Here is a 23,326-nt window from a genome sequence, read left to right as displayed (position 1 = left end):
TACACAAACAATGAATCTTGGGTCACTACATCAAAAACTAATGTAGTACTGTATGGTGACTAACATAATATAATAAAAAAATAAAAATTAAAAAATTAAAAAAAATCCAAAACAATAAAAAATTCATGGTTTCTAACATGTATTAATGAGTACTCACTATGAGCTGGGTGGGCTCTGTTGTAAGCCTTTACAGGATGCATCCAATCTTCACAGCAGAACATGAAGAAGGTACAGTTAATGTCTTCATTTTAAAAAGAGTGGAGCTACTGGGTATTTACCCCAAAGATACTGATATAGTGAAAAGAAGGTCCATATGTACCCCAATGTTCATAACAGCAATGGCCACAGTTGCCAAACTGTGGAAAGAACCAAAATGGCCTTCAACAGATGAATGGATAAAGATGTGGTCCATATATACAATGGAATATTATGCCTCCATCAGAAAGGATGAATACCCAGTTTTGTATCAACATGGATGTGACTGGAGGGGATTATGCTGAGTGAGGTAAGTCAAGCAGAGAGAGTCAAGTATCATATGGTTTCACTTACTTGTGGAGCATAAGGAATAACACAGAGGACATTGGGAGAAGATAGCTGGGGGAAGTCGGAGTGGGAGATGAACCATGAGAGACTGTGGAGTCTGAGAAACAAACTGAAGATTTTGGAGGGGTGGAGGGTGGGGGGTCGGGTGAGCCTGGTGGTTGGTATTAAGGAGGGCACGTATTGCATGGAGCACTGGGTGTGGTGCATAAACAATGAATCTTGGAACACTGAAAAAATAAAATAAAGTTTAAATATAAAAAAAAAAACCCAAACCAAATATCTCAAGTGTATTATAAGTATTAGTTATGAATACATAAAGATTTTCAGTCATATTTTATAATTGGATACACAACATATGCTTTATGGTTGCCCAGCAACACAGATATACTTAATGCCACTAATTTTACACTTCAAAATGCTCAAAATGGTAAATTTTATGTTATGTATATTTTACCACAATAAAAACATATGCTTTCATATATTTAAAAAATAAAAAAAAATAAAATGAGTGGAGCAAGACATACAACACTAATGTAACTTGCTTGGGATCATATTCTAGAGAGTGGTGGAGTTTAAAACATATGTAGATTTACTCTAGAGCCCATGTTTTCTTTTTTTTAAGTTAAAAATTTAAATATCAAAGTAATATATATCCTGTAAGCATAGCACTTGATCCCCAAATTCCACTTACATGAGTTAACTGGGACCCATACAAATATTTGTGTACAAGGATGTTCATTAAACCATTACTTAGAGTAATAGAAATTGGAAATAATCCAAATGCTAAACTATTAGGGATATATTAGGTGCTCAATTTAAAAATGAAAAAAAAAGCAAAGCTCAAAGCAGAAAATAATAGCATTCATAATCCATATACTCTGAAATAACCACAAAGAAATCTGAGCAAAAATTTCCAGCCTTTTTTTTTTTTTTACATTTTGTTTCTGACACAAAATTGGGATCATACTGGATGTATTGCTTTATAATCTTAACTTTCTATGTGGACAACATTATAAATTACTTTCAAGCCATTCATTCTTTTTCAACTACTTATAATGGCTTCACAGTACTCCATTATTCGTACATATGATGATTTATTTAACAAACGTTTTATTGTTGGATCTGTGCTCTTCTAGCCATTATCCCATGATGCCTCAACGGATGGTAACCCATCAATCATAGAAAGTAGTTCTGGGTTTCTGCTCCGAGTTCATGACCTTGTATAATCTGCCCTAACTATTCCAACTTAATCTCCCTGTGTGTTATATCAACTAATCCTGTATTAGAATCCCAAATAGAATCCCTTGCTCTAGAAGAGTAATTTAGCATCTCTTATAGCACCCATGGAATTCCTCTTTTTTAAAAAGATTTATTTATTTATTTGACAGACAGATCACAAGTAGGCAGAGAGGCAGGCAGAGAGAGAGAGGAAGGGAAGAAGGCTCCCCGCTGAACAGAGAGCCTGATGCAGGGCTCAATCCCAGGACCCCGAGACCAGGACCCAAGCCAAAAGAAGAGGCTTATTTTTTAAATTTTTTAAAATTTTTTTTTCAGCATAACAGAATTCATTGTTTTTGCACCACACCCAGTGCTCCATGCAATACGTGCCCTCCTTAATACCCACCACCTGGCTCCCCCTACTTCCCACCCCCGCCCCTTCAAAACCCTCAGATTGCTTTTCAGAGTCCAGAGTCTCTCATGGTTCACCTCCCCCTCAACTCCCATCTCCTCTCCATCTCCCCATGTCCTCCATGTTATTTGTTATGCTCCACAAATAAGTGAAACCATATGATACTTGACTCTCTCTGCTTGACTTATTTCGCTCAGCATAATCTCTTCCAGTCCCGTCCATGTTGCTACAAAAGTTGGGTATTCATCCTTTCTGATGGAGGCATAATACTCCATGGTGTATATGGACCACATCTTCCTTATCCATTCATCTGTTGAAGGGCATCTTGGTTCTTTCCACAGTCTGGCGACAGTGGCCATTGCTGCTATAAACATTGCAGTACAGATGGCCCTTCTTTTCACTACATCTGTATCTTTGAGGTAAATACCCAGTAGTGCAATTGCAGGGTCATAGGGAAGCTCTATTTTTAATTTCTTTTTTTTATTTGTTTATTTTCAGGGTAACAGTGTTCATTGTTTTTGCACCACACCCAGTGCTCCATGCAATACGTGCCCTCCCTATTACCCACCACCAAGTTCCTCAACCTCCCCCCACCCCGCCCCTTCAAAACCCTCTGGTTGTTTTTCAGAGTCCATAGTCTCTCATAGTTCATCTCCCTTTCCAGTTTCCCTCAACTCCCTCTCTTCTCCATCTCCCCATGTCCACCGTGTTCTTTGTTATGCTCCACAAATAAGTGAGACCATATGATACTTGACTCTCTCTGCTTGACTTATTTCGCTCAGCATAATCTCTTCCAGTCCCGTCCATGTTGCTACAAAAGTTGGGTATTCATCCTTTCTGATGGAGGCATAATACTCCATGGTGTATATGGACCACATCTTCCTTATCCATTCATCCGTAGAAGGGCATCTTTGTTCTTTCCACAGTCTGGCGACAGTGGCCATTGCTGCTATAAACATTGCAGTACAGATGGCCCTTCTTTTCACTACATCTGTATCTTTGAGGTAAATACCCAGTAGTGCAATTGCAGGGTCATAGGGAAGCTCTATTTTTAATTTCTTTTTTTTATTTGTTTATTTTCAGGGTAACAGTGTTCATTGTTTTTGCACCACACCCAGTGCTCCATGCAATACGTGCCCTCCCTATTACCCACCACCAAGTTCCTCAACCTCCCCCCACCCCGCCCCTTCAAAACCCTCTGGTTGTTTTTCAGAGTCCATAGTCTCTCATAGTTCATCTCCCTTTCCAGTTTCCCTCAACTCCCTCTCTTCTCCATCTCCCCATGTCCACCATGTTCTTTGTTATGCTCCACAAATAAGTGAGACCATATGATACTTGACTCTCTCTGCTTGACTTATTTCGCTCAGCATAATCTCTTCCAGTCCCGTCCATGTTGCTACAAAAGTTGGGTATTCATCCTTTCTGATGGAGGCATAATACTCCATGGTGTATATGGACCACATCTTCCTTATCCATTCATCCGTAGAAGGGCATCTTTGTTCTTTCCACAGTCTGGCGACCGTGGCCATTGCTGCTATAAACATTGCAGTACAGATGACTCTTCTTTTCACTACATCTGTATCTTTGGGGTAAATACCCAGCAGTGCAATTGCAGGGTCATAGGGAAGCTCTGTTTTCAATTTCTTGAGGAATCTCCACACTGTTTTCCAAAGTGGCTGCACCAACTTGCATTCCCACCAATAGTGTAAGAGGGTTCCCCTTTCTCCACATCCTCTCCAACACACGTTGTTTCCTGTCTTGCCAATTTTGGCCATTCTAAGTGGTGTAAGGTGATATCTCAATGTGGTTTTAATTTGAATCTCCCTGATGGCTAGTGATGATGAGCATTTTTTCATGTCTGATAGCCATTTGTATGTCTTCATTGGAGAAGTGTCTGTTCATATCTTCTGCCCATTTTTTGATATGATTATCTGTTTTGTGTGTGTTGAGTTTGAGGAGTTCTTTATAGATCCTGGATATCAACCTTCTGTCTGTACTGTCACTTGCAAATATCTTCTCCCATTCCGTGGGTTGCCTCTTTGTTTTGTTGACTGTTTCCTTTGCTGTGCAGAAGCTTTTGATCTTGATGAAGTCCAAAAAGTTCATTTTCACTTTTGTTTCCTTGGCCTTTGGAGACATATCTTGAAAGAAGTTGCTGTGGCTGATATAGAAGAAGTTACTGCCTATGTTCTCCTCTAGGATTCTGATGGATTCCTGTCTCACGTTGAGGTCTTTTATCCATTTCCAGTTTATCTTTGTGTACAGTGTAAGAGAATGATCGAGTTTCATTCTTCTACATACAGCTGTCCAATTTTCCCAGCACCATTTATTGAAGAGACTGTCTTTTTTCCACTGTATATTTTTTCCTGCTTTGTCGAAGATTATTTGACCATAAAGTTGAGGGTCCATATCTGGGCTCTCTACTCTGTTCCACTGGTCTATATGTCTGTTTTTATGCCAGTACCATGCTGTCCTGGTGATCACAGCTTTGTAGTAATGTTTGAAATCAGGTAATGTGATGCCGTCAGTTTTATTTTTGTTTTTCAACATTTCCTTAGCAATTTGGGGTCTCTTCTGATTCCACACAAATTTTAGGATTATTTGCTCTAGCTCTTTGAAAAATACTGGTGGAATTTTGATCGGAATGGCATAAACATTGTTAAAATGTCTATACTGCCTAGAGCAATCTATACTTTTAATGCCATTCCGAAGGCAGAGGCTTTAACCCACTGAGCCACCCAGGCGCCCCTGGAATTCCTCTTATTGCATGTACTTATCTATCTGCTGATCTAGCTGGACACTACTGGACTGAAAACTTCTTGCAAGAGGAATTTCTGCCAGAATAAACTTCCTAAACCCACATGCAGTATACTATTTTGTACTTAGTTGCTTCTCAGTACATGTTTATGGAATAAATAAAAACAATACATTATTATTTTTAACAGTGTAAGATTATAAATAATTTAAATAGCTAACAATAGGGAGCAAATTGAATAAACTGTGATATCTCGGTATTAAAGAATTTTGAGCAATAATTAAAGGGAAAACGTAACAAAAGAGAAAATGTCTATAAATAACACTAACCAAAAAGGCACATAACATATACTTAGACATATGGTAGAATTTCAGGCATTTAAAATTTCAGGCAAAAACCCAAAACAAAATAACAAAAAATGAAATAAAATAAAATAAAATAGCAGGTATACAGGCTAAAAATTTGAAGGGAGTTTTGGAGAAGTATGAAGAGTAGGTGGTTTGTTTGAATGGGCATAATAGGTAACATTTTTCTTTTCTTAACTTCCTATAGTATTTTTAAAAAGAGGTAGTAAATGAATGATTCACACTTGTCAACATAATTTACATTTTTGAGATGATTACATGGAATAATGGGATATAAAGCATAAACTTGTTCTTAAATAACTTCTTTCAATTATTTTCTGTATTACCAGAAGTGCATTAAGCTCTTTATGTACTTTTTATGGTATAGTTCTCAAAACCAGCCAAGAAAGTAGGTAGTTTTAGAACACTGAAGCACAGAGGTATGAAACAGTTTGCTCAAGATGACACACCTAGGAAATGTCAGAATTACAACTTATGGGCAGGTATGCTGGAATTCAAAGCTCACACAGGGTTTACAAACATGAAAGTATAATACCAGATATGTTAAGATTCACTGGGTTCACTGGGTGAACCCAGTTAAGGTTCACTGGGTGTTACATCCAACTAGTGAATCATTGAACATTATATAAAAAAAAAAAAGAATGCTGTACTACTACTATATGTTGGCTAATTGAATTTAAATAATAAAAAAAAGATTGGTTGGGATTCAGAGAGAGAAATATCAGCTCATTAATTAAAAAAAAAAATAGACCCTACTTTCATGAGGCCTAGGTTTTGTTTTAGATCAGTGCCTAGATGTATGAAATACCATTGAGAAGAAATGTGTGATAACTCTGTCACTGAGTACCCTTCCACCTTAGTTGTCCAATCAATTTCTGCTTCTCCTGTAAGACTCAAATCCCTCTTCTTTGGAAAACACTTCTCCATCTCACTTTGCTCATGCAAATATCCCTACTTTGATTCTTAAGTCTTCTTCTCCAAAATTTGGCTGTAACACTTAGCATTATACTATCACATTCTCTGGAATGTGCGCTTCTCCCTGTGGGAAATGTCTTGCTAATCTCTGTGACTCTGTGTCCACCTGAAGCAATGGCCAGCGCATACGTATTTCCATGTTTCTTTAATGAGCCTTATTGTCACTCTTCCATCTTCCATCTTTATAAAACCCCCAACCCCCCAAATGTGGCATTACAATTTACTCCTGCTAAATGACTATGTAAATATAATGGCTGTGGTTACCCAGCTGTTCCTGTGGAAAGCTTACTTTCTTTAAAACAGGCAAACATTGTGTATATATACCACATCTTCTTTATCCATTCATCTGTTGATGGACATCTAGGTTCTTTCCATAGTTTGGCTACTGTAGACATTGCTGCTATAAACATTCGAGTATATATACACAATGGAATACTATGCAGCCATCAAAAGAAATGAAATCTTGCCATTTGCGATGACGTGGATGGAACTAGAGGGTATCATGCTTAGTGAAATAAGTCAATCGGAGAAAGACAACTATCATATGATCTCCCTGATATGAGGACATGGAGATGCAACATGGGGGGTTAGGGGGATAGGAGAAGAATAAATGAAACAAGATGGGATTGGGAGGGAGACAAACCATAAATGACTCTTAATCTCACAAAACAAACTGGGGGTTGCTGGGGGGAGGTGAGGTTGGGAGAGGGGGAGGGGGTTATGGACACTGGGGAGGGTATGTGCTATTGTGAGTGCTGTGAAGTGTGTAAACCTGGCGATTCACAGACCTGTACCCCTGGGGATAAAAATACATTATATGTTTATAAAAAAAAATTGGAAGGGGAGGCGAACCATAAGAGACTATGGACTCTGAAAAACAACCTGAGGGTTTTGAAGGGTCAGGGGTGGGAGGTTGGGGGGACCAGGTGTTGGGTAATAGGGAGGGTACATATTGCATGGAGCACTGGGTGTTGTGCAAAAACAATGAATACTGTTAGCTGAAAAAAATAAATAAATTAAAAAAAAAAACAGGCAAACACTTTGATTTGCCACATTTCTAAAGCACTTAGGTGCCACAGCTTCTTTGTTTCATATTTGATCTCATGGTAGCAGCATCCCAATGCTCCCTAAGGTCTTTTTTACCAAGTTCTTCTTCTGGCTCCTGGAACCACTCTAAAGTGAAATATAGCATTCTGCTCAACACCTTTTTTGCGTGGGATAAGTAAGTCTTCTTGTTTCTGAGGAAGGATGATTTTGTTTCTTATGATTTAGACACTTTGATGCACTATCCAGGTCTCTGTCTATGGCCCCCTCTCTTTTTCCTCCTGTCCTTCCCTTCCTCCTCCATCTCTAGGATAACAAGATTCCCCACCCATGAGTCCTTTGTATTCTTCACCCAAGATACTACATTTGACTACTTGTTCACAACCCAACATGGCGTTTAGCCCTTGAATCTCTGTGGTGCCAACCTTAATCTCCAAGACTTTCCAGTGAATGGATAATCAACCTTCATTAACTTACTATAAAGTTTCTAAGAAAGAAAATTTGGTGCATTTGGAGTTGTGTCCAACAAGCAGAATTTACTTAGAGAGGGTCTCCTGGGAGAAGGCACATGGTAAGTTTAAGAAGGAGGCTGGGAATAACTGCTAAATTGATTGATGGGACATTGACAGCAATTTATAACTCCTTCTTCCTGCTTCTCTAGACTATTTCTCATATTGATTCTCTTTTGTTTCTCCTTTCCCACTGTTCTTGCCCACATACATTCTTGCTTAGATTACTGTGACAGACTCTGATTTGGTCTCCTTGCTCTGGTCTTTTCCCCCATGCTAATACAAATTCCACTTTGCTGCTTCTAGAAACCATGAAGTGACCATGTCAATTTCCTCATTTGGAAATCTCCTTGGCCTCTTACTACTTACATATAAAGTTCAAACTCCTTAAGATGCTATGTACATGCATTAAAACAAGAAAACTCACTTACCTCCTCCAAACCTCTGCTCATTATGCTTGGTCCAACAGCTTTGAATGGTTTGCTGCTCAAAAGCCCACATGTCCCAGCTCTCTTCTTCTCTGGAGCTTCTGCAGCTCACAGTATAAGAGTGATCATAAAAGAGTTGTCTCAAAGTATATGTAAGAGTGACCATAACAGAGCTTGTCTCAAAGAATGGTTGTTGAACGAATAATGTATGAAGAGATATGAGTAGACTACAAGGCTAAGAACTCTGGTCTTGACATTGGCATTCTTACTCTCCCATCTTATCAAGTTTTCCCAAACCATGCTTCTTGAATCCCCAGGAACACACACACACACACACACACACACACACACACACACACCACACACACACACACACACACACAAAGAAACACATATTGTGGGGGTTACAATGGAAAAAAAAAACCATGTTTAGTCTTCTTATTAATCATAGGTTCAGCAAAATGTCAAGGTTTTCTAATTTTGCTGAAACGAAATCAATTTAGTGTAGTAAAACAACCTCGTGCTAATTAGAAGCTCTAATTGGCATCTTCAATTAACAAAACTGTGAAACATTAAAATTGCTTAATGTCATATTTTTAAAAAAATGAATACACAATCTTTAAGAAACTTAAAACCTGTCGGGATAAAAATAATTGATATAAAAACTGGAAACTGCCTTTAAAAATCTGGGACTTAGTTTATATACCTGTAAAGTGAAGATTAATCAATCTCTTCGGTAACTTCTAGCTAAGATTTATAACCCAGGAATAGACCAAAACAACCTCACATCTTATCAGGGATTGGCCTATATTAGGGACTATACAAACACTTGTTGACTGGATAACTGACCAAGCTCTGAACAGTATCTGCAAAGTAAGATAAAGGATTATACCCAAGGATATAGGTGAACTATTTAGGGAATGGTTAGACCATACTGACTTCTATGAAGGAGAACTGAGAGGCCACTTGGAAATACACAGTTGGCAAGCTGAATAACTGTATTGCTGGTCGAAAGGGAATTAGTAGGAACTCAAGGAACCAAGAACTCCACTGGCAATGGGCACAGAACAGATATTGAGAACAAATAGGTAATAATTTTTAGAAAGAAGAAAAAGAAATGCAATTACTGCCCACTGAATTGAACTATCCAGTCTTGCTGCCCATAAGTCTATTTCTTTAGTGCATGAATGAAGAAATAAATAGAACATGACCCATGCTAACTGAAGCAAAGATTCAAAAATAGAATTTGTAAGGACATGATGGTGATGATGATGCTTGCCAACATTTTATGATCATCTGCTATGTACAAGACACCTTGTATAATGAGGGAGAACATAATAAAAGGAGGGAAAATGATAGATTAAGCAGATTTAAATGAGATTATTGATGTAAGGAGCTTAATCTAGTAGAAATCAATCAACATTAAGTCCTCCTTTTTCCCATTTGAGTAAAATAGATCTATATTTGAATACAAGCACTTGATTACTAACTACATGACCCTCAACAAGTTGCTTAACCTCTCTAAAGTCAGATTTATTGTGCATAAAATGGGGAAAGGAATACTTAGTTTACAACATTATTATAAGATTAAGTGAAATGTTAAATGTAGACATAATTTATTAGTTGTTATCAAATATGGGATTTCAAATATTAGCTACTCATCTTTCTCAACAGTGAGATAAAATGTACACACACAACCATAAATAATAAGCAGTGGATAATTGTGTCGAAACAGTAGTAAGAAAAGCCATGTGGCAAAAATTGAGTGAGAGGAGGCAGGAGAAATAATGGGGACCAAATCACATTGGGTCTTGCAGATCACTGTGTGCAAAAACTTTGAATTTTTATTTGATTGAAATTGGGAGTCAGGACAATATTTTTAGTAGGAGGGTGGCATAAAATAATGTATGTTTTAAGTGGATACTTGACTTCTGTGCTTAGAATTGACTAAAGGGGTTAAAAAAGAAGGGGTCAAGCCTAGGAGGTTATTGCAGTAATGCAGGCAAAAGTTTTGGATGGTTTGGACTAGAGTTGTAGTGGTGGGGTTGGTGAGGAATTATTGGATTCTGGTATTTTTTGAAGCTAGAACCAAGAGTATTTCTGGACAGAGAAAGAACAACAGCACAGATGACTCCTATTTTTAGATTCTAAGCCTTAGCAGCCAGAAGGATGAGATTGCCATCCACTGAGATGGGGAAGCTGCAGATAGCCTAGGCTTGGGGAGGAAGGATCAGGAACTCGGTTTAGGACACGTTGAGGTGGAGAGGTTGGTTAGGTATCCAAGTGGACATATCAAGTGCAAAGTTGAATACACTAGTCTGGAATTTGAGAGATGGGTCTAGCCTGGAGATATGCATTTGGACATTGTTGGTGTATAGATGGATGGTGATTAAAGAGCAGCAGTGAAGCTGACAACTATTCTTTTCCCAAGACTGATTTCACTTTGTTTTAGCCTAGGTCCAAGAAGTGAAGTTTCTTCCTTCCTCTCTCCTCCCTCTGTTCCTTTCATCCCTCTGTCCTCCCCTAATGATTCCTTGCTTCTGCACAGAATAGGACCATCCATCCACATCTTTTGTCCCTTGTGCTTTGACAGTTTATTCTTCCACCTCTACTCAGCTTCTCTGGTACTGTGACTGCCATATTTTGTTGGGATTTTGGTTTGAGCCTCAGAAGGAGACAATGAAGCTAAGTGATGCAGGAAGTGAACTCATGACCTTAGATTTGGAAGACTGAGAAACCAGAGACAGCAGATTTTTGCACAAGTTCCCTCAGAGTTAGGTGTTAATCACACCCCTACCTTCAGCAAAACCTCCATCATAAGTGCAAGTTTATTTACTCTATATTCTGGGGGACAGATCCTTGTTATTTTTAGAGAGGATACAGTAGAAATAGAATTACCTTTTGTCTTCAAGTAGTGTATGCTTTAGTGGGGGAAGTCATATTTACTCATGAGAAACCATATGATGCATTCAAGAGAAAAAAATAGGACAATTGGTGGATGGAAGTGTTGCTAAGAAATAAGTTATTCCTATTTGACCAACACATTTCAGATTAAATGACATACCATCTGCAAAGTCTTCATTAGCTCCCCATAAGAATGGTTGATGATCCGTAATCATGCACCAGAAAAAACTCTTACTATTTTGTAAGATTTATTTTATTACTCCAGAAATAATGCACCTTCTTTGTAAAAAAAAAAAAAAAAGAATACAAACAAACAAACAAAAAACAAAGAAAATTTCATGGCCAGAGATGACCATGAGACTGTCCGTTGGATATTTTTTCTATAGATTTATTTTACAAAAACAGAGATCATGCTGTACTTCTCTACAGACACTTTTCTCACTTGACAGTAGAACTGAAGAATTTTCCATGTCACTCAGTACCTGCCTACAACATCATTTGGTTACCTGCCCATTATGATTATCATGGCTGTACTATGTTGATGGGGATTGTGGCTTCCTTCATTTTATCACTCTTCAGCATCCAGGACAGTGAGGAGTAAAAGGATGTTCTCATCTTTACAAAATATTAGAGAGCTTAAACCTCCCTCAGGCAACATCTCACTAATTTCCTATTTTGCAGATGGGAAAGTCAAGGTTCAGAATATTAAATGGATGGACAGGTCAGATGGTCAGAAAGCTGCAGAACCAGAACTGAAACCAAGTGCCTGGACTCCAAGCCCAGTGTTCTTGCAGTACAACATCCGGACCCTGAGTCAACGCAACATCTGTGAAGTAGATGTGCAATACAAGAAGAGGGTAGATTTTGGCAAGAGAAGTTTGGGGAGGAGATGACAGCAGGGGTCTCTTGTGGTTCCTTTGGCACTTTCGGTTTTACTTCAGACCCAGAGACCCCAGAGGGGTGAAATGGCAGGGTGAGGTGTGGAAAAGACCTCGTGAGCTCAGGTTTGCAGAACCCACAGTTGTACAATAGCTCAGCTCAAGCCAACACCCTGAGAGGTGCAAAAAAGCCCTAGGAGAGTATATGACTACCCAGATTCTCAATTCTGGTTTCACATCATATCTGAAGGGTTCCCATCCCTTAGCAGTGAGCCCTATGAAACTTATTAACATTTCAACTTTACTCATGGTCAGGGATGATTTGAGGTGTTGATTTTGGCAGCACCAGAATGTTCCTGGCTTCCTGGAATCACTCTCTAAGCCTCCCTGCTGTAGAGGGAAGCCCCAGACCACACTTAACAGTGAATGAGGAGCAAAGAATGCTGGGAGTTCCAGCCTGCTGTGGGAATAGGACACCATCCCTCCAGCTCCACCACACTTTCTTTTTTTTTTTTTTAAAAGATTTTATTTATTTGTTTGACAGAGAGAGATCACAAGTAGATAGAGAGGCAGGCAGAGAGAGAGAGAGGGAAGCAGGCTCCCCGCTGAGCAGAGAGCCCGATGCGGGACTCGATCCCAGGACCCTGAGATCATGACCTGAGCTGAAGGCAGCGGCTTAACCCACTGAGCCACCCAGGCGCCCCTCCACCACACTTTCATTGGTGGGATCTAACTAAAGTGCACACCTGGTCAGGCCATTCCTTGCTTAAACCCTCCCATGACCTCAGGGTAGAGTCCTACCCTGCTGTGTGGCACATAAGACCCTCCACAACCTGGCTTTTGCCCACCTCTTTCTCTTCTCTACTATTTTGTCTTCAGCAACAGAACATCCCATAGGTCCTGGCACTGAGTCATCCTATTTTTCATCTTATTCCTACTTTCTGGAATGCATTTCCTCTTCTTTGTTTATGACTAATCCTACTTATCTGGGGTTGGTCCCCTTCTCTCTATTTAAATAACTCTAAAATTCTATAATCTGTGATAGTTTCTGAAAGGTTCTCGCCAATTTTCAGGCAAACGATTGAACATTCTCTTAAATCTATACTTCTGTCTATGATCAATGTTAATTCCCGCAGTGCTATGGTTCAAATCACAGGACACCTGCTAAACATGCGGCATGAATGTAGCGAGAGCAACAATTTACCAGATTTAGAATCTAGAAAGGACCTTCTGCTTATTTTTCCCAGCTGCAAATTATTTGTATGGCATAGAGGTTTTCTCTAGCACTGCACTCAGGATATTTACTTAAATATTGGCAGTGATAAAATGGTGGGTAAGAAATTGCACATTCATCAAAAGTAGGAGGCCTGATAGAGTGCATAAACATGGTACTCATCTCAAAATTAAATTACCATATGTACATGGTTTGGCTTGTCATTTATGTACTTGTATATTTATATACCCATCATCCTTAATCACCTACAAGAATGAATGAGTGCATTTAAGAACAAATGTTTGCAACATAAGCTAATGGTTAATTGAAAATTTCTTCTTGGAGGAGAAATCCGAAAGGCAACACCAGAAAAAACAAAAGCATTTTAAAGGAACAACAAAACTTGCTAGTATCATATAGTTTGAATTTAGCTGAACCTAAAGGTAATTCCTGGTTAGATGTCTCAAACTTACTCTTTTTAAAGCACAGCATCCCCCAGCACAGAGAGACAGCTCAGCTTATCAGGAAGAGCACTGAATTTAGCATCAGGACATTTGAGGCCAACTCCTTTTGCAGCCTTTCCTGGGTGTGTAATCCTGAGAAATTCATGTAACTTCTCCAAGTTTCTGTTTTCTCATATTTAATATGAGAATAATGCTGCAAACTTGCTATTACATTTGAAAAGCATGAAATACCTGAAGCAACTTTGAGGTGCTAATTAAATGTCATTTACATGCATATGATACTCTTCTACCCCCATTAGCATTTTCTAAAAATCAAGGTCATATAGGGCAGAAATGGAACTGGTGCTACTATTTCAACAATAACAACAAAACAACTACTAGTACCAATAATAGTAATACCGGATAATTATTGGGAATTGATTCCATGCCTGCATTGTTTCAGCATTTTAAATGAATTAATCATTTATACTTCATAAAGCCCTTATGAAGTAGCTACTATTATTTTCTCACTTTATAGACAAGGCATTGGGAACCCAGAGAAGTTAAGTAGTTACTTAAAAATCACACAGCTAGTAATTCTAAGACTGATATTTGAACCCAAGCTTGGACTCTGGAATCCAGGCACCAATGACTACAGTCTGTTCTAATAATTATAGTCCAGGAAACTTACAGTTAGATAGTGCCTTATTCTTTCATAAAGATAGTTTCACTTGATTCCTGCTGCAGTCCTGTGAAATAGAGGTCGGTGACTACCCTTACTTTACAGGTATGCAATTTGGGTCAAAATGATGAAGGGATTAGACCAAAGTCACCCTGCTCTGGAATAGTAAAATCAGATGATCATCCCACTGTAGTGGGGACTAATAACTTCTCCCATGCTGTTTTTGGCTCTCTTCTGCTTTAATTGGCACCTCCTTCCCTGAGCACACCTTCTTGCACACCTTCTCTGAGGACCCCAGTTGAGTCCTGGTATGTTTTTATTTGTTTTAACAGTTCCCTTTTCTGTCTCATTCTCTCCAACCCTTGGTCTATGATGCACGAGACTAGTTGTTTCATTGTCTATAGAAGCATCACCTGGTTCTGCAGAGCTTAGAATGAGCTCCAGTGGACTTCTAGCCCAGATGTCCTTGGCACTTACGGAAGTCAACATTGGGAGAATGGCACCTCTGATGTCAAGTTCACCTCCTGCCTGGGTGCTGAGCTCACCCTTTTTTCCTGCTTCCTCTGGAAGAAACACAAGGTTTATTCTTAAACAGAGCATCCACTAAGTCATTGCTCTCTGCAAATTTTTAGACATGCACCCTGTTTCCTGCTGTCTGTGGTTTTGAACTCCCCTCACCTGGCCTTGATTAACATGTCTAAACCTTCCAGATTGCTGTCTCTCACTTAGGTCATTTTTTTTCTCTGGGCTCTCACAGAATCCCAAATTTTCTTTATTTATTTGAGAGAGAGAGAGAAGGAGCAGAGGGAGAGAGAGAGAGAGAGAGAGAGAGAGAGAGAGAAGCAGACTCCCTGCTGAGCAGGAAGCCCAATGTGAGGCTTGATCTCAGGACCCAGAAATCATGACCTGAGCCAAGGCAGATGCTTAATGGACTGAACCACCAATCTCTTTAAAAAAAGACTCTTTGCTCATCTTAGCATTTGTTACACAATCTTAAAATGACTCGTTTCATTATTCCTCTCCTGCAGTGTGCACTGACCTCTTTTGAGGGCAGTGATTTCTGGCATCCCCTATAATGCCTGGCACATAGTAGGTGCTTAATAAATGGCTGTTGATTAAATGCTTGTATCTGTCTCTGAAAGCACCAAATATCTTGAAGGGATCTCTTCACTGACATCCCTGCCTTCTAGACTGTGAGTTTTCTGAAGGCAGACATTTGGCCCTGCTCAATATCGCATCCTCCGTGGCTGACTTGCAGGAGGCACTCAGGCAAGGAGGAGTGACCAGAATTTCAGATCTTCTAATACTGCCCTTCAACCTGTCCTCAGCTTGCCCTCCCACCCCTGAAATGCATCTTTCCCAATGATTGCTCCATCTCCCATTTTCTCTTTATTTCTAATGTCTTCATTTATGGTCTGATCTACATAATTTAGCATTTCCATATATCACAGTCTCATTTTTCCTGTGTGTTATGTGTTCCTAGTCCTCCCCTGCCAGTGAAAATATAAGTGTAAACTTAAATGGGATAACCTTTTTTTGTATTAGTATAACTTCTACCCATCTTCTGTTTTGTATTTCAAAAATTAGGCATTCATTAATGATAAACACCCATATTGAATAAGCTCATGAAATGTGTTACTGTGTATGTGCTTTACATATAGATAGATCATCTTTTTAAAAAAATTTTATTTATGTATTTGACACAGAGAGAGAGGTCATAAGTAGGCAGAGAGGCAGGTAGAGAGGGAGAGGGGGAAGCAGGCTCCCTGCTGAGCAGAGAGCCGGATGCGGGCCTCGATCCCAGGACCCTGAGATTATGACCTGAGCTGAAGGCAGAGGCTTAACCTACTGAGCCACTCAGGCGCCCTACATATAGATCATCTCGATCTTCATAAAAACCATAATAAATAGGCTTTGGGGAAACTGAGGCTTAGCAAGGCTATGTCTTACCCAGGTGGTAAATAACAAAAGCAGAATTGAAATACAGATCCTGTGTGTCCAACTATTTCTACTTCTTCACCATGGACACTTTTTTTTTCTTCTGTATTTTACTTATTTACATTTTTCCAGATTTGTTGAGATATTGTTGACATATATATAAGTTTTAGGTGTACAATATGATTTTTTTTCTTTTCAGCGTATGATGAATTTTTTTCTTTTCAGCGTAACAGTATTCATTGTTTTTGCACCACACCCAGTGCTCCATGCAATACGTGCCCTCCCTAATACCCACCACCTGGTTCCCCCAACCTCCCACCCCCCGCCTCTTCAAGACCCTCAGGTTGTTTTTCAGAGTTCATAATCTTTCATGGTTCACCTCTCCTTCCAATTTCCCTCAACTCCCTTCTCCTCTACATCTCCCCATGTCCTCCATGGACACTTTAGAGAAGCAGAGAAGCAATAAAAATAATATTGAAAAACCCCATAATTCCGATCTGCTATGTGAGGCAGCCAGTGCTAGCTAACATATTGATATATGGCTTTCCAGTCTGTTCTAAGCAGCCTCTAGCACGCCTCTCAATGACCCCACATCCAGCTACTCACACCCTTGAGGAGTCCCCTCCCCACATTGATTGAGGGCTGGATTTAGTGACTGACATCTAATGAATGTAATAAAGCAGAAGCAATTGAATGTAACCTCCAAAATTAGCTTATTAAAAAAGACTGATTTTCATCTCGGATCTCTCTTCCTCTCTCTGAGATCCCTTGTTCTGGGAGAGGGAAACTGCCATGTTGTGAACAGACCTATTGGAAAGCCCATGTGATGAAGTAATCCATGATTCTGATCCACAGCCAGCAAAGATCTGAGACTGGTCAGCTGCCACATGGATGAGTGTGCAGGCAGTCCTGCCCCATTTGAGCACAGTGATGGCTCTCTCAGTCAACACACCGATTCTGGCTTTGTGAGAGACAGGCAGCCAGAAACACTCAGCTAAGTTATGCCCGGATTCCTGGCCCAGCATCTGTGGAATAATATGCTTTTGTTCTTTGAAGGTGCTAACTTTGGGGCTGATTTGATACATAGCAATAGGTACATAATGCACAATTCTATATCCATTAACATAAATATGGTTAAGCATCTTTGTTTTACAATTTACCACAGATCAGAATTTAATTTATTGAGTGAAACAAACTGCAAGGTCATGCTTGTGTTTCGCAGCTTTCTTTAAAAAAAAACAACAAAGCTTTTTTAGCAATTGCGCAATACAGCCACATCCAAAAAATACACAAGGGAGAAATACGCAGCTGAAAGAATCATAAACAAACACCCTGGTTCCAAATTCAGTACATTTTATTTTTTAAATGAAATAAATCTGCAAGGTATATGCAAAATCAGTAACTAGTTCATCTTCAAAGAAAAGAAAGGAAAGCCAGAGAGAAGCACTATTTTAGGATGGTTTATGAATTAGAGTCTCTGAATCAGTGTGAAATGTTGCCATATGCTTTTTTTTAACCATCTAAAGAGGAAATTTTTTATCAAAACTAGTCTTCAGGAGGAAGTCTAAGAATTGTGATATAATGGAGAATAAATACCATGTGGCACAGAGTGGGGTTTTGGTCCAAACTGCTGAATGAACATGGAATTTGAAACATGGATTGGAGTTTTCAGTTGCTTAGAAGTGTATGATGTCATCACTCAATATGGATGAGCTTTGATTTCCTCATCTTTAAAATGGGAACACGCTGAGGGCACCTGGGTGGTTCGGTTGGTTGACCCTGCTTAAGATTCTCTCTCTCTCTCTCTCTCTCCCTCTGTCCTGCTCATGCTTTCTCTCTTTTCTCTCTCTTAAAAAAGGAAAATGGGAAGGTGCTCATGAAGTGATGCATTTTAAAGAAAATGACCTTGTTTATAAAGGCCTTTTGCAGAGCACTTGGCCCACAGCAAGCTCACAATAACCAGTTACAATTGAGTACTAATTTTGATTTCAGGACACCATCAAAAAGTGACTTACTACAATATAAACCTTAAGTAAACAGAGTGTTTTAGAACATAATAACTTCATTTCTTATTGAATGATCCATGCTCATAATAAAATGACTTTTTAAAAATACCTTTTAGAGGCAACCCACGGAATGGGAGAAGATATGTGCAAATGACGCTAGAGATAAAGGACTGATATTCAAGTTCTATAAAGAACTTCTCAAACTCAACACACACAAAACAGATAATCTTGTCAAAAAATGGGCAGAAGACATGGACTGACACTTCTCCAAAGAAGACATACAAATGGCTAACAGACAGATGAAAAAATGTTCATCATCACTAGCCATCAGGGAGATTCAAATCAAAACCACATTGAGATACCACTTTACACCAGTTAGAATGGTCACAACCAACAAGACAGGAAACAACGTGTGTTGGAGAGGAGGTGGGGAAAGGGGAACCCTCTTACACTGTTGGTGGGAATGCAAGTTGGTGCAGCCACCTTGTAAAACAGTGGAGATTCTTTAAGAAATTGAAAATAGAGCTTCCCTATGACCCTGCAATTGCACTACTGGGTATTTACCCTAAAGATACAGATGTAGTGAAAAGAAGGACCATCTGAACCCCAATGTTCATAGCAGCAATGGCCACAGTCGCCAAACTGTGGAAAGAACCAAGATAACCTTCAACAGACGAATGGATAAAGAAGATGTGGTACATATACACAATGGAGTATTATGCCTCCATCAGAAAGGATAAGTACCCAACTTTTGTATCAACATGGAGGGGGTTGGAAGAGATTATGCCGACTGAAATAAGTCAAGCAGAGAGAGTCAATGATCATATGGTTTCGCTTACCTGTGGAGCATAAGGAATAACATGGAGGACATTGGGAGATGGAGAGGAGAAGTGAGATGGGAGAAGTAAGAAGGGGAGATGAACTATAAGGGACTGTGGGCTCTGAGAAACAAACTGAGGATTTTGGAGGGGAGGGTGTTGGGGGTTTGGGTGAGGCTGGTGTGGGAACTATGGAGGGCACATATTGCACATATTGCACTGGGTGTGGTGCATAAACAATGAATTTTGGAACACTGAAAAAAATTAAATTAAATTAAATTTAAAATTACCTTTTAAGGCACGAAAAAGAACAAATCACCACGAAATTCCACCAGCAAGAAATAGCCAACATTATCTCTTGGTGTACATCTTTCCAGATACCCCTGTGTGTAGACAGGGAGGTTGGAAGGATGGGAGACGATTAAGGTAGATAAACAGCTAGCTAACTAGAGATCCGACTTGACATGCTGATTCCAATAAAGCATTTACTTAATTTCACTAGAATGCAACCAAAGAATGATAAACCAAAGTGAGACTGGAGGAATTGCTCAAACTTAGATACGTTTTTTCTCCTCTGCCAGCAACGGGATTTCCTCCAATCTCTTTCCAGTAAGGCTAAGTAAAACCCTGCTGCCATCAATTAAGTTGGTGTCATTTTTTTCCCCCTTTTAACTTGTATCTTTCCACTTTTCAGGCAGTACTAATTAACCTCCTACAATGAGAGATGAAGCGATTCATACTTTGAATGAAGCGATGATACTTTGTCTCATTTCTTTTGCCTCCTGACTTTTGTTATGTTTATAATTTTAAACTTGAAATGATTGATAACACATTCTGTTCCACAACAGAAAGTGTTGCTGTTGTGCTGTTGTTTATTTCTGTGAAAATGGATTTAGTCCTCATTGCCAGTTCTTTTACCTGTAACTTCACCCTAGAGATGTGTGTGTGTTCAATAAATTCATATTGTAACTGAGTTAATCTTCCAGCGTATTTCCCAAAAGGGCTCATATAGTTCCCAAATTCTTTCATGTTTGAGAATGTCTTCAGTTTTAATATTCTTGAGTTACACTTTCCTTTACTTGGGACGTTTGGTCATTACTCTAGTTTGTTCTGGAAGAATATCAGTGTGGAGAAATCTGAGGCCAGTTGGATCCCACCTCTCCCTGCCTTCTTTGTGCCTGGACGATCTCACTCTCTACAGTTAATGTTGATCAGGGCATGTTCAGTGTCTCCATGTAAATTGTGTTTCTTTTTCTAGTGTATTAATTTCTTATGATGTGCAGATTTAGTATTTTTCTAGTAGAAAAAAAAAAACCTCGTGAAATTACATCTGTGAAACACTCTTCCATTTTGGGGGGACTGTTCTTATGAAGTATAAGTGACCTTTAACTGGGTCATCTTTGAAGTCCTTACTCATCATTATCACTTGTTGATTTATTCAGGTTCTCCTCTTCCTTTGCATTCACTGTGATGTTCTGAAGCCTTCTTTTTTGTCATTGTTTGATTTTCTTACTTGGGCCTAGTCTGTTCTTTGCTGATTTGCATTTATTTATTTGATCTGTAAGGATGTTGCTTTGGTCCCCCGATTGTTTCCTTAACCCGGCAATCTCCCTTTTCATCCTGGCATATTGCTTCGTTGTCTTGTTTTTGAGTCTTGTATAAATGACACCATACTGAGCTTTTTATTGTTCTTTTCAGACTGTGTTTCCTTTCCCTTTTGTGTTCTAGAATGCTTGCATAGTAAAAATGCCATTTCCCTGATTTTTCCTCATGCTTTGCATGGAAAGCTCGGTCCAGGCCTTCTCTTTGCTCCAAGCCAATGTGGAAAAGACAGTCTTTGATCATGTGGTTTCGTCTTGCTATTTTAGTTAAAGTAATTGGAGTCGATGTTTCTTTCCTGAATACTCCTCTGGTCTCTGGATATATGGGGCTATAGCTGCAGGCTGACCCAACATGGTTTGTCTTCTAGTGTCCCATCAAATATCCTGTATCAGGCCCACCATTCATCATTTAAATATGTTTCCCATGCATTCCACCATCTTAGCCCAAAGCTGGTCCCAGCGGCCCCTGCTCTTTCTGCACAAATCCTCTGTGCTTCACCACAGTCCCATTTTCAGTGCAGCCTCCACAATGCTCTTCTAACATTCGTTGTCAAAGCATGTCACTCCAAAAGCTCCCCTCTCACCCATTGTTCCAGTGCATCCTTGGCTCTTAGTGTGATGGCCCCTGGAACCGCTCCATCCTTTAGCTTGGTTGACTTGAGTCACACTGGTTTCCTACCTGAGCCTCAACTGGGCCAAGCCCACATCTTCCTCAAGATGTTCCAGGAGTGGCTCCCCCAGCTAGAACATTCTCCAAGTAGGCACACAGCTTCAGTCTTAGATCCAAGTCTTGGCTTATAGGACAGGATTTTAATGAGGTCTTCCTTAATTGTGCATTTTATACAGCAAGTGACAAGGCACAATCTACTCCCTTATTGTTATTATTATTATATTATTATTATTTTTTTTTTTCATAACACTAATGTAGGGCAGATACGTTTGTCTGGTTGTTTCCTGCTGTATTCAGTTCCAAGAAGAATGCTTGGCACAGAGTAGACACTCAATTATTTGTTGAATGGATGGATGGATGGATGGATATTGTATAGGGACTTGTCACCTCAAATATTTGTTTCTGACCTTTCCCATGGCCGTCATTTGCGCATGCTCACTCTTCCCACTCTTCTTCTCCAAATCAGAAGACATCTTTGAGGGACTGAGGATTAGGTACGTTTCTGGGGATTAGAATCTTCTATTCCTTTCCTTAGTGGCTACTTTTCAAGTTTATTTTATAAGGCTGTAGCTCCTTTCTCTTATTAAGTAGTTCCGGGGTAATTGTTAGCTTTTTGTTATTTTCTAATTTGTGTTTATTTTGGTAGGTACTGGGGAAGGAGATTCTGTGATCTTTTTTCTTTCTCTCGGTTTGATCCAGAAACTTACAAATATATAAATTTGTATGGAATTATGGGCCTTCTTGCACTATATTCCATGGTAATCACAGCAGTAGTGAAATTGGTATAAAACTTGATCTACAACATGGACACAACTCCTACAACAACCTTTCTCACTCTACTAGAACTTGGTATCTATTGTAAGTTGCCTTTCTGGTAGCAGCAACTTAATCTCAGCTTAATATTTAGTATCTCTTCCCTTTACCCAGATGATGCAACTAAGTGGTTTCTCTTTGTTTTTCAAATGAGGCATCACAGGGTGTTGAAATTTTGAGAGATGGAAGAGAAGGCATCTGTTCTGGGTCATTACCTCTCTTTGGTGCCATCAACAGAGCCATTCTGTTTTTCTCTGCTCTCCTATTGCAAGTCCCCACAAGTGCCCCTTGTTCTCACCAAGCCCTTCACATCTGTTGGCTCTTGGCTGCTCCTGGCTACATGATAAATATTTCCTCTGCTCCCGTACCGTACTAAGTGTCTAGGGACTTGCCACTTTCTCAGCTCCTATCTGGGAAAGAAGGTACTGTGTCCTTCGCTTTTGGGAACCCTAACTCTCTGGGGGACTGTCAGTACCAACCTCCCCTCCTCACCTGATACTCAGGATGGGCAGGGGGCTGCTTTTCAAGCACTCCTCTCTTCTCCATTCTTCCCCTACCCCAATGTCCTTACTTAATTTCAGGAGACAGGGAGAAGCGTACTTCTGTGTCCGTGTCTGGAGCCAATATCTAAACTTTGGGAGATGAAAACATTTTCTTCTTTTGTCGCCATTTCTCTCCCCTGAATCAGCTGATGCCACTATGTCTAACCACCAGAATGGAAGAAGGTCAGGGAAAGACCAGAAGTATCAGGAATACTGGAAAGACCACATTTATATATAAGAATATCATCTCTCAAGTGAATATCTAATTAACACCCAAGACTCAGTAGATGAGTTCTAGTCCTCTCAACACTCTGCAAAATCAATACTACTATTTCCATTTTACAGTTGGGAAACTCAAGGCTCAGTGAAATCTGAGAAACCCTGTGGAAATTTTGCTGGCAGGTGTGTGAGAAAATTTTATTTAACACGAGTATGAAGTCAGAGAAAAGTACACTTGTATGAAAAGAATCTGAAGGACCTGCTCTAATGGACACTCCACACAGGCTCCTACTTGCAGCTGAAATAAGATTCCAGGCTCTCGATGGATGTATTTTCTACACCTGGCTTAG

The sequence above is a fragment of the Meles meles genome, chromosome 1 (genome assembly GCF_922984935.1).
Source record: "Meles meles chromosome 1, mMelMel3.1 paternal haplotype, whole genome shotgun sequence".
Lineage (NCBI taxonomy): Eukaryota > Metazoa > Chordata > Mammalia > Carnivora > Mustelidae > Meles > Meles meles.
This window is presented reverse-complemented; position numbering follows the sequence as displayed.